General features: G+C 39.8%; 1 protein-coding gene across 1 annotated transcript in view; it reads right to left on the minus strand.

Annotated features, from left to right (window-relative positions):
• The window catches only part of ABCA1 (ATP binding cassette subfamily A member 1), a 133,766-nt gene that overhangs the window by 69,714 nt on the left and 49,065 nt on the right, over positions 1-14,987 (minus strand). The window lies entirely within an intron of this gene.

Below are 14,987 nucleotides of genomic sequence, written 5' to 3' on the forward strand. Positions count from 1 at the left end.
GCTTTTCCAGAAAGTCAATGGGGAAGCTGGCAAGTCATTGGGTTGAGTTTCTTCCGCCCACACACTCATCCAGACACTGTATGATCATGTTACACTGGCTATTCACACACTCCCATGCACTCTCCTCAATCCACACTGCACCCCCACATCCCCGACTTGAGCAGCACCTTTCGTGCACCCTCCCTGACTTGCGCATCTCTCCTGCACCCTCACCTGAACCCCTGCACACCCTCTCGCTCACTGCCCCACCTGGCAGTAGACAGTTACCTGCCTGCTGGCCTGGTATGATGTCCTGCCAGTATCTTCACTAACTTTGGTTGTGGGAAGCTGGCAGAAAGTTGCCTCAGCTAACAGCTTTGGCATTAAGTTAATAATGGCAGTCCGGTCTGCAGGGATTGCCTTCACTAAGTGATGAGGTCGTGCTAACCACATCAGTTAGTGATAGAAATTCCAATTCCAGTTGTGGTTGTAAATTAAGAATTACCTATAATGCTAAAGGGAAGGGAGAAGAAAAATGGGCATAGTCTTGGATTGGATTGGGCCACTTAACTTTTGGGATGGATTCAGAAAGCTCTGTGGAATATTTTTTCTCCCTGTCTCTTAAACCAAGGTTCTTCCATTGCCTCTGGCCTGAATCACTCCATTATCTCTACTTCTAACTGTATCTCTGGCTAAGGAAGACAGTCTAATCTCTAGCTCAGTACTATGGCTTTATTTAAGATGCCAATTCAGCTGGAGAGCCCTTGCCTTTTGTAATGGCCCGCCTGACAATTGTTTTTAGAAAGTTAATTAAGGCACAATAGGTATAAAATTCAAAAGAATCAGAGTGTAATTTATGGGTTTTATAAACCTCTTTCCCAATTTTTTAGCCACTTAGGCCAGTTGGTAACAGCATACAAGCTACCTTTGGGGAAATGTCATCTGCCAAGAAAACAATTAAAACACTTTCAGAATTATGGATAATTAAGAAAGTACATATGTTCTTCTTTCCTTCAATGTATGAGAAGAAGATCTGCATATTCTCAAAAACATTAAAACCTGCCCTTGAAAAACCAGCCAGCACTCTTTGAATGGTTTTATTTGTGTCCTGTTTTGCTCTGCTGTTTTCGCTGTGGAAAATACATAATTATGCTGAGTAGGAATTTTAAGAATTGCAATCCCAGCATTTTTGAAGAGCACCACCCTGGAGAAGGTACCTTAGCAGTGTGCATTGGGTCACAGAGGTGGGAAAAGTGTGTTGGATCTTCAGGAAGACTAGCTAGCTTTTTTTTAAAAAAAAAAATCTGCTCAAAGGGTTTGTAAGTATATAAATGCCCAAGAGTGCCAGGGAGCCTGAAATGAAAATCCCAGGACCTGCAGAGGAGGAAAGGGACAAGAAATGTCTCTGTAGGAGGAGTGGAAGAAGGCAGAAGTTCCACAAGCTAAGAAAAATGGCCTTTCCTCTCTCCTTTTGTGCCATTCCAAACTATTCCTGTCTTAAAGGTAAAGGTAAATGTTCCCCTCACACATATGTGCTGGTCATTCCCGACTCTAGGGGGCGGTGCTCATCTCCGTTTCAAAGCCGAAGAGCCAGTGCGTCCGAAGACGTCTCCGTGGTCATTTGGCCAGCATGACTGAATGCCAAAGGTGCACGGAACACTGTTACCTTCCCACCAAAGGTGGACCCTATTTTTCTACTTCCATTTTTTATGTGCTTTCGAACTGCTAGGTTGGCAGAAGCTGGGACAAGTAACAGGAGCTCACTGCGTTACACGGCACTAGGGATTCGAACAGCTGAACTGCCGACCTTTCGATCAACAAGCTCAGTCTCTTAGCCACTGAGCCACCGCATCCCTTTTCCTGTCTTAGTCGGGCCCAGTTTGGCAGACACCAATCGGGGTAGACCAGTGGTGAAATCCAATTTTTTTTACTACCAGTTCTGTGGGCATGGCTTTGTGGGCATGGTGTGGCTTGGTGGGCGTGGCAGGGGAAGGATACTGCAAAATCTCCATTCCCTCCCCACTCCAGGGGAAGGATACTGCAAAATCTCCATTTCCTCCCCACTCTGGGGCCAGCCAGAGATGTCATTTGCCAGTTCTCCGAACTACTCAAAATTTCTGCTACCAGTTCTTCGAACTACTCATAATTTCCGCTACTAGTTCTCCAGAACCTGTCAGAATCTGCTAGACTTCACCTCTGGGGTAGACGATTATGAGGAAAAGAAAAAAAACCCAGCACTTTCTAGTCTTCGGCTCAAGCATGAACTTTCCAGGGTTACTGTCGGTCGATGCTCTCTTGCCTAGTTAGCTCCTTGTTGCTTTTTTTTTTCTTCTTACAAGCAAAATAATCACCGTCAGCAGATGGTTTGAGACAAAGGCTGGAGAGAGCTAATGCTGGAGAGAGGTTACTTGAGGATGAAAACCCTTTTAGAGCTATTTGTCATAGTCTCGAGTCAATTCGATTAGAGGAAAAAAAGAAGAGGGGGAAAGAAGACGTTTGGGAAGAAAGTTAAAAAGAAATATTGTAGTGTCACAGCAAAGAATAGAAAGGCAACTTGCTAGCCTCCTGATGTCTGGAGCTTCAATTCCTATTATCCCCACAGGGTCAGTAGCCGGGGACTGTCTCTTTCCCACAACTTCGGTGGGAGGGATGATCCAGTTATGGATCTCTAAAATAAGTTTGATTTTAGTCCTGAAGCATCCATGTGCCACTAGAAACAAGATGTAATGGGTTAGTTCCCTTGCTGATACTATTCAGGAGACTGTTATGTAAACACCCGACTGCAAGCTTCTCTACTATCAGTGGAAAAAACAACTTCCTCTCCGGATCACAAGAAAGCTGATAGAAGGAAAAAAACTTTTTTAAATTTCCATTCCAATGACATCTGTGCGGGAAGGGGCAGGGGAGAGGAAAATTACAGCAGAATTACATCCATGCAATGCAAGCTCCATTTTTTGACGTTACGCATCTATTGTTCTTGTATATAACAGCAAACATGGAGCTTATTGTTTTGATGAAGATGGTGGATCTGCTACTCCACCATAATATATTAGGGACAAATCTGCAAAAATCTTGCATGGCTGGAGGCAGCTGCCAAATACAAACTGTGTTCCCCAAAACAATTGAGATCAACATATGCTCCATTCTAGCATCCTATTTCTTATAAACAGATTCCTGATTCCGATATACATATTTAGCAAAGCTTCCAAAATGAAAGGAAAACACAAATAAGCCATACCTAAACATTCATTAAAATAAAAACACACAAAGTTGTCTTAGCTAATAGCATTTATCCCAGGGAGATAATTATTTTAAAAATGAGGCACCACCATAGAAAACACAGATTCTGGATACTGCCTGCCTTATCTCAGATGTTGAACACACTTAGAAGATTAGCTTTAAAGAAGATCTCAAATAAATTAAGTTGATATAGACACAAACATTCTCCCAGAAGCAGGGGTGAAATCCAGCAGGTTCTGACAGGTTCTGGAGAACCGGTAGCGGAAATTTTGAGTAGTTCAGAGAACTGGCAAATGCCACCTCTGGCTGGCCCCAGTGTGGGGTGGGAATGGAGATTTTGCAGTAGTCTTCCCTTGGAATGGGGTGGGAATGGAGATTTTGCCGTATCCTTCCCCTGCCATGCCCACCAAGCCACACCCTGCCCACCAAGCTACGCCCACAGAACTGGTAGTAAAAAAAAATTGGATTTCACCACTGCCCAGAAGCCTTGTATTATAAGCAGGATTTGAAAGGTAAGCACCCCATTGTGAATTTTGGTTGAAAATAGCCCCATGTAATCAATCCGACCTATTACCAAAATATGAACAATGGTAGACAGTCATTCTCTACCTAGGAGAAAATGGAGAACACCTAGCTAGGATTATTATAGATTTTTCTTGCTAAGTCTTAGAAGAGAAACTCTGAATTGACTTAGCCCTAAGAAAAGCTTATCATTTTCAGATTTGTGATTTGATAAATCTTCTGCCCGTATATATATTCAACACAAAGCCTCACTCCCACCCTGGGTGCCCTCTGATCCAGAAATGGAATTTAAAGCCACAGATATAACTGATAGCATCATAAACATAATAGGTTGCACATGTCACTGTTTAATGTACACTGTTCGTAGCTCTTGGGTAGACCATACCGTATATACATCAGTTCTGCTACTATAAATTATGGCAAGCTTATAGTCTAAGGTGGAAGGCCAGAAGGGCTGCATTTTACAAGAAGGAAACCAACACCAGACAGGAATGATATATCTTTTCTATGGAGAAGAAATCACAGAGAACCACTATGACTGGCAAAACCAGAAATGTCTTTTTCTACAATATAATGTCACTGTCTTTCCTGAAACAATTGAGATCAAAGTGTGCTCCACTCTAGCATCCTGTTTCTTATAACCAAAGTCCTGATTCTGATGTGCATATTTAGCAAAGCTTGAAATAGTATATAAATAGTTTTAAAATATTGGTGTATTTTTCAATTATGAATATGTTTAGGCATTACAAATTAATCTATATAGCTAAGGAAAGGAGCGTTTAGAGCTGCCTCATGGAGGACATCCAACCTTCCATAGCATTTGTAGAAAATCACAGGAGCACTATTTCAGATTTTAGCACGTAGGGGTTGATACTCCTTTAGTGTGAAGTTGTGTCGCTTGTTCTGGTGTGCAGTGCTCTATAGAGTCATTTTGAGGGTAGGAGTTGAAACAGTTTATGTCCAGGATGTGAGGGGTCTATAAATATTTTCATATATGTATTGATCTAAGTCGTACCATAGATTTTTGTAGCAGTAGCACTTAGATCACAGCACTCTCTGGGTGGTTTAAAATGTCAGCATATTGGCTCAACAATCTGGGTCCTCATTTTACCGACCTCAGAAGGATGAGTCAACCTCAAGCCCAATAAGGACTGAACATATGGGCAGAGTTGGCCTATAATACTGCATTCTAACCACTGCACTATTAGGGCCCCTTTTTATGTTGCTTATGGGCAGGGGTGGAATTCACTTACCTTCCCTACCGGTTCGCAAATGTGTGCATCATCCACGCATGCACAAAGCCTTCTGCACATGCGCAGAGGCTTCAAATCATCACATTGCTAGGGAAGAACAGAGGAAAAGGGCTACTACACCAACACCATTCCTATTTAACATGCACACTTTCTGAATGCAACTGTTTTGCTACCATAATGTATATCTATAATATAGAATGCTAAACTCACTCAGCTTTTGGCCTAATTTTAAATAAAAACTGAAAAATACAGAAGGAAAGCTAGTTAGACAACAGTATAGAGATATTGTGCAGAACTAGTTAGGCTACTGAGTTGCAGAAAAAGCTAATTATGTGAGGAACCAGGAATGGTCACGGTCATGTAGGACTTACTGGATAGATAGAAGATCAAAATTCAGCTTGCGACTAAAGATGCCTCCATGCATAGAGCAAGCCCAGGCTATTAAGTGCTTTGACAGGAAACAAGATAAACAGATTCCCAGCAAGGACAATGCTTATTTATGACCTTTTGGTAAGCCACAAAAGGCCATTTTAAACAGAAATCTTTTTGCCACAAGAAAAGGTGGATTAATTATTTCTGTTTTTAATGACACAGTGCTTTGATTCTGACACTGCAGTTAGTTGCAAGGTTTCCAGAACTGTAGGTGAAAAAGAGAATGTTTTTAAAATCTCTATGGCAATTAAAAAAAGTTAGAAAATATTAGACATGGACTTTTGTTTTATATATGACAACCGCAGTGATATCATTGTATGCTCAAAAAGTGGAAAGCCACGTTTTGAGCTACCCACAATAGATGAATGGTTGAGGAAGGGGATGGAATTTGAAGAGATGGCTAAATTGACTATCTTAATTAAAGAAAAGACAACCATCTACATTTATGGGTGACTGGGAACCCCTTAACTTTTGCATGAAATGGAGGGAAAAAATACACCTAGAACTTGTAGTTTGGATGATCAGGGGGGGAAAAAATAGATAATAAAAAAGCGTGGGTTCTTTTTAAAACAATCGAGTAAGAGACCCCTTTGTAATTATATTTGTATCTGCTGCAAGGGAAACTGAAAGTTTCTTCTATTTTTTTTCTTTTCTTTCTGCCCTTTTTTCCTTTTCTCTTCCTTTTCTTTTTTCTTTATAAATCTTTGTTAGTTTTTATCTTTTCTTTAAAACACACACACATGTGCACACACACACACACACACATTTTGTATTTGTATGTGTATATATATCTGTATATATAAAAATATGATTACATTTATATTAACTATATATATAAAAGTGAAATACCAGTCACGCATCATCTCAAAATCTCTAGAACTGTAAAGCTTACAAACGTGAAATTTGCCACATATGTTCCTCTTGGCTTCTAGGTGTCTGAAGGTATGTGTGTGTGTCACACACACACACACACACACACACACAGAGCTCCATTTCTGAAAGCGGTGGGTGCACGTACACTTTCCCTTGCATGAATGGACCTTCGCGCGTGAGCGGAGGTCACTTCTGCTCACACACAAAGCTCCACTTGTGCAAGTGGCAGCACTCGTGCGTACCAAGCTCCATTCACATGAATGGAGATTTGCATGTGTGTGCAAGCAGACACGAGTGGAACTTCACTCATGCGCGCTTGCCCATCTCTCCCACAGCCCAGTTTTGAACAAGCTACAGCCCTGTCGTCAGCCACGACCCCCGGGGTTGGGGACCCCTGTTCTAACCAATTCACAAAGTTGCTGCAGGGTGGAAGAGGCGAAGGAAGCACTACGTACATCATCTGAAGAAAATGTGAGATATAAATCAAATAAACAAATGCATTCAAAGCAGTAGTGAAATCCATTTTTTTTTACTACCGGTTCTGTGAGCGTGGTTTGGTGGGCATGTCAGGGGGAGGATACTGCAAAATCCCCATTCCCACCCCACTCCTGGAGGAAGGATATTGCAAAATCCCCATTCCCACCCCACTCTGGGGCCAGCCAGAGGTGGCATTTGCTGGTTCTCCGAACTACTCAAAACTTCCGCTACCAGTTCTCCAGAACCTGTCAGAACCTGCTGGATTTCAACCCTGATTCAAAGTCTTCATTGGAGGTTAACATTTTAAATCCCCCCCCTTGTTTGGTGCTCTCTAGATATAATAATCTTCATCTATAGATAAATAGATGACGTGGCCAGATAGACTGGGGATTATGCAATCTGGAAGTTCCACAAATCTGTATTTTGGAAGGATCACAAGCATTTTTTTTCCTGCTCTTGGCTTTATTCTTTCTCTGAAAGGGAATAGAATTGATCAAACATGATAACATGACTATGCGGTAGCTTTTCTCCCTAATTAATAATAAATGAACATTGTGGCACTTTATTAAGTCTTGAAACTTATTAGCCTACAAACTAATTGTCATGATAGAAGCCACCGAGCAGTTTAAAACTTCTCTGATATTTGCTGGCCACTGTGGTTTCTCATCATTAGCCTGCAGAGGCATTGCTAAACGGATGGCAAAGAAAGACATTCTGATTCTCCACCTTCCCCATAGATTCCATTATGTTGTTCTCCATCTTTTACACTATATAGCATGAATATCATGTCCTGATATTTCTTTTCTGAATATGGATTTGTGGCCAGAGTAATTAAAAAGTGGCTTTTTTGCATGCCTACGCTCTTCTTAAGGGTGCTGCTGATCTTTTCAATGGTTTTTTCCCCCTAGAAAAGCTACAATTCGATCATAAAACATACTGCATAATTTTTTTTAAAAAAAATCACTTTTGATAGTGAACAAAACAAAAGTTTTGCTGACAGTGTGTTTAGACAACCAAGACAGAATCAGCTTAGCTCAGGCAAATTACAGGGGCCTGACACAGAAAGATTTCCACCAGCCTTTGTGGTAGTTCCCATTTTAAATGCAAGGAGGAGCAAGCTTGGCTAAAAGTGGAAAGAAAATGACTGGATGGAAGCTTGTTTTCTTTCTTTCTTTCTTTCTTTCTCTCTCTCTCTCTCTCTCTCTCTCTCTCTCTCTCTCTCTCACTCCCTCCCTCCCTCCCTCTCCCCCTCCCCTCTCTCCAGTGGTGGGATTCAGCCAGTTCCCACCTATTCGGGAGAACTGGTTGTTAACTTTCTAAGCAGTTCGGAGAACCAGTTGTTGGAAGAAATCTTATTTTGTTTTTTCCCACTTTAGAGGACTAATCCTGTAAGGAAGGCAGGAAGGAAACATTCTGGTGGTGTTTCTAGCCTAATCTTTATTGCCCTGCTTACAGAAACTGCCTCTCTGGGTAACCCTTATTACATTGTAACAGCTAAGGCAAAGCCCCCATAGACATGAGTGATATTGAGTTGGCCACACCCACCTGGTCACATGACCACAAGCCATGCCTACCCAGCTGGTCATTAAGGCAGAGGTTGTTAAATTATTAGAATCCCACCACTGCCCCTCTCCCTTCCTCCAATAGTATTGTCAGGAGCACCAATATTTTCTGACACGGTTTTGGTTGGGAGATGGTAACTTGTCACAAAAATCCCAGTCTCCAATTCAGCACTCTTGCTCATTCAGAAAGGTTATGAGTTTTGACAGGAGAATGGTTCTATAGAGATAGGGAAGATGACATGGATGGAGATGGGCTGTAGGAGTAGTTCTCCCCCAGGCAGAGAAGGGGAGGGGGACAGATCTCCTACTGTGTGCATTTTACTCTGAGCGCTTCCACCATAAGAATGGAACTATGTCATTTCTAATAAAGAGTTGCTGGCAGTAAAATAAAAAATCTGCATGTTTCCATCAAGGTCATCTTCTTTATTCTCTGCAGGCTGGTAGGAGATGCATTCTAATATATTTGGAATTCTACTTCTTGGGATTAGCTCAAGAATGAAACTGGATACAGTGAAACACACCAGCATGCATTCATGCTAATAAAATAATTTAAAAAAAATATGCAAGGTAGAGATTACCTTGTAAATCTGAGTGCCTTATTTTTTTTTTTATGCAGTGCATGCTAATCAAATATTTATCTTAAATTCTAGATCTCCGTAAATAAGCTGACAGATTCACCAATGTATGGTGAAGATAAAGGTTTATTACTGGTGAGAAATGCATTGCCCATATCTTCATAAAAGAAAGAAATAGCTGCCTCAGCAATTGTGCAAGTTCTGATAAGAGATACCTGACCTGAAATCTTCAAGGTCAGCCAGGACAGATGTTGGGAGAAATAGAAATGATGACTCTTAAGTACAAACTGAAGGAAATATCTTTGGCTATGTACCCTTAAATGCACTTTTTTGTTTTTCCAAGCTGAAGTTTTAGCATCGCAAACCCAATTTAATTTAATTAGAGATGAAAATGTGGCAAGAGATATATACAGACCGAGAAATCACTCTCTTTCACAGTTTTCTTTAAAACTATAATCAGAATAACAAAATAACAACATTAGAAGGGACCTTGGAGATCTTCTACCGAATCCCCCCCCTGAGGCAGGAAACCCTATACCAGGGGTCTGCAAACTTGGCTCTTTTAAGACTTGTGGACTTCAACTCCCAGAGTTCCTCAGCCAGCAAAGCTGGCTGAGGAACTCTGGGAGTTGAAGTCCACAAGTCTTAAAAGAGCCAAGTTTGCAGACCCTTTATATTCTATTTTTGTATGACACGTGCTTTCTGTTTCTTTCTTAAATTATATGCCAACCATCTCCCAGGTTTATTTGCATTACAAAAGGTATTATGTTTAGCATATTGTATATTCGTTGCCACCTGGTCTGCCATTAACATATTAAATTGACTCTGTAATATTTTTATAGCCTCTTTAAGTTTATGATCTTGTGGGTTTTGAATTAATAACTGTTGCTTCCTTTGAATTTCTTCTTCCAAATATCTCGCTGCCTTTGTTTATTATTCCTTTGCCTGTTGTCCAAATAAAATCAATATCCCTCTAATAAACGCTTTGCTCGCTTCCCACACAGTTCCTATAGGTGTCCCTTTGTACATATTAAAATCAAAAAATTCTTTTAACTGTTTCTTACAATAAGTTACATTATCCTCATATCTAAACAGATTTTCATTCAACCTCCATGTTCTACCACCTTTTTTCCCTTGTAATAATTCCATCCATACTGGGCTATGGTCAGTTAAACACCTCGAAAATATCTTCGTTTTCTTCACCCTAGAAAGCAAGTCATTAGAAATTAAAATAAAATCAATGCGTGAAAAAGATTGATGCCTATCAGAAAAAAAAGTAAAATCTCTCTCATCTGGATTCCGTAACCTCCATATATCTCTAAACTCAAAGTCTTCCATCATTTCAAAAAAAGATTTTGGTAATTTTGCATGTATAGGTATCTTCTTGGAGGAAGTTCTCTTATCCCTTCTTGTATCAATTACTCCATTCCAGTCTCCTAATAAAATAAACGAACTATAATCCCAGAGGGTCAACCTCTCATAAGGTACAACACTTAATGATAGTCATAGGGTACAAATAAGCAATCAGGAAACAATCAATATCAATATAAATCGTAAGGATACAAGCAACAAGGTTACAATCATACAGTCATAAGTGGGAGGAGATGGTGATGGGAACAATGAGAAGATGAATAGTGCAGACTTAGTAAATAGTTTGACAGCGTTGAGGGAATTATTTGTTTAGCAGACTGATGACTTTTGGGAAAAAACTGTTCTTGTGTCTAGTTGTTCTGGTGTGCAGTGCTCTATAGAGTCATTTTGAGGGTAGGAGTTGAAACAGTTTATGTCCAGGATGTGAGGGGTCTGTAAATATTTTCATATATGTATTGATCTAAATCGTACCATAGATTTTTGTAGCAGTAGCACTTAGATCACAGCACTGTGGTTAGTTTAAAACAAACCATAAACTGATTAATGTTAATCACATTTAGTGGTTCCAAAAATACAAGCCACAATTAATTAAAAGCAGAAACGAACACTCTTCAGCTATGTGGAAATAGAGACAGCTCTGTTACAGTTTAGTGCAATCCCTGAATGTGGACAGGTTGAAAAAGGAATGTTTGTTTCAATCTCAATTCCTCAAAGTTGTAGTATTTTTCAGATTCTCTTACATGATTGTCCAGGTTGCTTAAAATAGGCTGCTGAGTGACAGTGGGAAATACCAAATCTACAAGGAGTAGTATCTAGCAAACTGTGAATATAAGATCATTACTTAATTGTATGCAATTAATTCTAACAGTTAGTGAAACAGCACACGAAGCTTTATGAAAGTAAATTTCAATTCTAAATCAAAATGCAATAGACACCTTTGGTTTTTTTGTTAAATTATTACATCAGAATTTAACATCTGCCTTTCTAAAACTCTGGTTTTATAGGAATTTGAGCAACAATAGAATAACTACTCTGGAAGCAGGCTGTTTTGATAACCTGTCCAACTCCTTAATAGTTCTAAACATGCTAAACTGTAGCTTAATGAGACAGTGCATGAATGTAGTATCCTCCCAGGTTTATACATTCTCAGTTTATTCTGCAAGACAGTTCGAAAGCTTTCATTTTTAGTTAATTAATTAATTAGTTAGTTAATTAGTTAAGTATGTCTGGACCAAGAACTGTAATTAATATCTAATGGTACTATGAAAGAGCAATTAAGAACAAGAGTAATACCAGAATTTAAATTAGTTACAATACTCATCAAATGATGCTGGCAAGCAATCCGTAAAAGCTCTTTGGATAGTAGCCCATCCGATCAACAGAAAAACCCATTCTAGAACCATAATTCCAAAGGATAATTGAAGTGATGCTTGATACTTTGCAGTAATCTCATCCAGGTTTGTACACTAAAAGGATAAGATTTGGCTTAAAACAGTTTATATAATCAAAATAAACAGCTTCTAAAATATTATTTTGGATTCACATTTAATCTGTAAGATATTTAGCTGTATTTTTTAAGGAGCTGAAATTTCAGAGATGATATAAGTATGGCTTCTAAGTTGGTTGTTTATGTTTTAGAGTGCATAATTCAATTCAGGAAATAGCCTCTGAACAGCTACAACCTTGGTTCTGTAGCAGAAGTAAAAAAAAAATTAAGAAAGGAGATGAGTCAACTCATCCATCAACAGTATATTGCTAGGGAAGAACAGAGGAAAAGGGCTACTACACCAACACCATTCCTATTTAACATGCACACTTTCTGAATGCAACTGTTTTGCTACCATAATGTATATCTATAATATAGAATGCTAAACTCACTCAGCCTTTGGCCTAATTTTAAATAAAAACTGAAAAATATAGAAGGAAAGCTAGTCAGCCCACAGTATAGAGGGATTATGGCAGAACTAGTTAGGCTACTGAGTTGCAGAAAAAGCTAATTATGTGAGGAACCAGGAATGGTCACGGCCATGTAGGACTTATTGGATAGATAGAAGATCAAAATTCAGCTTGCGACTAAAGATGCCTCCATGCATAGAGCAAGCCCCGGCTATTAAGTGCTTTGACAGGAAACAAGATAAACAGATTCCCAGCAAGGACAATGCTTATTTATGACCTTTCGGTAAGCCACAAAAGGCCATTTTAAACAGAAATCTTTTTGCCACAAGAAAAGGTGGATTAATTATTTCTGTTTTTAATGACACAGTGCTTTGATTCTGACACTGCAGTTAGTTGCAAGGTTTCCAGAACTGTAGGTGAAAAAGAGAATGTTTTTTTAAATCTCTATGGCAATTAAAAAAAGTTAGAAAATATTAGACATGGACTTTTGTTTTATATATGACAACCGCAGTGATATCATTGTATGCTCAAAAAGTGGAAAGCCACTTTTTGAGCTACCCACAATAGATGAATGGTTGGGGAAGGGGATGGAATTTGAAGAGATGGCTAAATTGACTATCTTAATTAAAGAAAAGACAACATCTACATTTATGGGTGACTGGGAACCCCTTAACTTTTGCATGAAATGGAGGGAAAAAATACACCTAGAACTTGTAGTTTGGATGATCAGGGGGGAAAAAATAGATAATAAAAAAGCGTGGGTTCTTTTTAAAACAATCGAGTAAGAGACCCCTTTGTAATTATATCTGTATCTGCTGCAAGGGAAACTGAAAGTTTCTTCTATTTTTTTCTTTTCTTTCCGCCCTTTTTTCCTTTTCCCTTCCTTTTCTTTTTTCTTTATAAATCTTTGTTAGTTTTTAACTTTTCTTTAAAACACACACACATGTGCACACACACACACACACATTTTGTATTTGTATGTGTATATATATCTGTATATATAAAAATATGATTAGATTTATATTAACTATATATATAAAAGTGAAATACCAGTCACGCATCATCTCAAAATCTCTAGAACTGTAAAGCTTACAAACGTGAAATTTGCCACATATGTTCCTCTTGGCTTCTAGGTGTCTGAAGGTATGTGTGTGTGTCATGGGATTGGCAGGCACACACACACACACACACACACACACAGAGCTCCATTTCTGAAAGCGGTGGGCGCACGTACACTTTCCCTTGCACGAATGGACCTTCGCGTGTGAGCGGAGGTCACTTGTGCTCACACACAAAGCTCCACTTGTGCAAGTGGCAGCACTCGTGCGTACCAAGCTCCATTCACATGAATGGAGATTTGCATGTGTGTGCAAGCAGACACGAGTGGAACTTCACACATGCGCGCTTGCCCATCTCTCCCACAGCCCAGTTTTGAACAGGCTACAGCCCTGTCATCAGCCACGACCCCTGGGGTTGGGGACCCCTGTTCTAACCAATTCACAAAGTTGCTGCAGGGTGGAAGAGGCGAAGGAAGCACTACGTACATCACCTGAAGAAAATGTGAGATATAAATCAAATAAACAAATGCATTCAAAGCAGTAGTGAAATCCATTTTTTTTTACTACCGGTTCTGTGAGCGTGGTTTGGTGGGCATGTCAGGGGGAGGATACTGCAAAATCCCCATTGCCACCCCACTCCTGGAGGAAGGATATTGCAAAATCCCCATTCCCACCCCACTCTGGGGCCAGCCAGAGGTGGCATTTGCTGGTTCTCCGAACTACTCAAAACTTCCGCTACCAGTTCTCCAGAACCTGTCAGAACCTGCTGGATTTCAACCCTGATTCAAAGTCTTCATTGGAGGTTAACATTTTACACCCCCCCCCTTGTTTGGTGCTCTCTAGATATAATAATCTTCATCTATAGATAAATAGATGACGTGGCCAGATAAACTGGGGATTATGCAATCTGGAAGTTCCACAAATCTGTATTTTGGAAGGATCACAAGCATTTTTTTTTCTGCTCTTGGCTTTATTCTTTCTCTGAAAGGGAATAGAATTGATCAAACATGATAACATGACTGTGCGGTAGCTTTTCTCCCTAATTAATAATAAATGAACATTGTGGCGCTTTATTAAGTCTTGAAACTTATTAGCCTACAAACTAATTGTCATGATAGAAGCCACCGAGCAGTTTAAAACTTCTCTGATATTTGCTGGCCACTGTGGTTTCTCATCATTAGCCTGCAGAGGCATTGCTAAACGGATGGCAAAGAAAGACATTCTGATTCTCCACCTTCCCCATAGATTCCATTATGTTGCTCTCCATCTTTTACGCTATATAGCATGAATATTATGCCCTGCTTTCTTTTCTGAATATGGATTTGTGGCCAGAGTAATTAAAAAGTGGTTTTCTTGCATGCCTACGCTCTTCTTAAGGGTGCTGCTGATCTTTTCAATGGTTTTTTCCCCCTAGAAAAGCTACAATTTGATCATAAAACATATTGCATAATTTTTTAAAAAAAAAATCACCCTTGATAGTGAACAAAACAGAAGTTTTGCTGACAGTGTGTTTAGACAACCAAGACAGAATCAGCTTAGCTCAGGCAAATTATAGGGGCCTGACAGAGAAACATTTCCACCAGCCTTTGTGGTAGTTCCCATTTTAAATGCAAGGAGGAGCAAGCTTGGCTAAAAGTGCAAAGAAAATGAATGGGTGGGAGCTTGTTTTCTCTCTTTCTCTCCCTCCCTCCCTCTCCCCCTCCCCCCTCTCCCGTGGTGGGATTCAGCCAGTTCCCACCTATTCGGGAG

The sequence above is a fragment of the Ahaetulla prasina genome, chromosome 2 (assembly GCF_028640845.1).
Source record: "Ahaetulla prasina isolate Xishuangbanna chromosome 2, ASM2864084v1, whole genome shotgun sequence".
Lineage (NCBI taxonomy): Eukaryota > Metazoa > Chordata > Lepidosauria > Squamata > Colubridae > Ahaetulla > Ahaetulla prasina.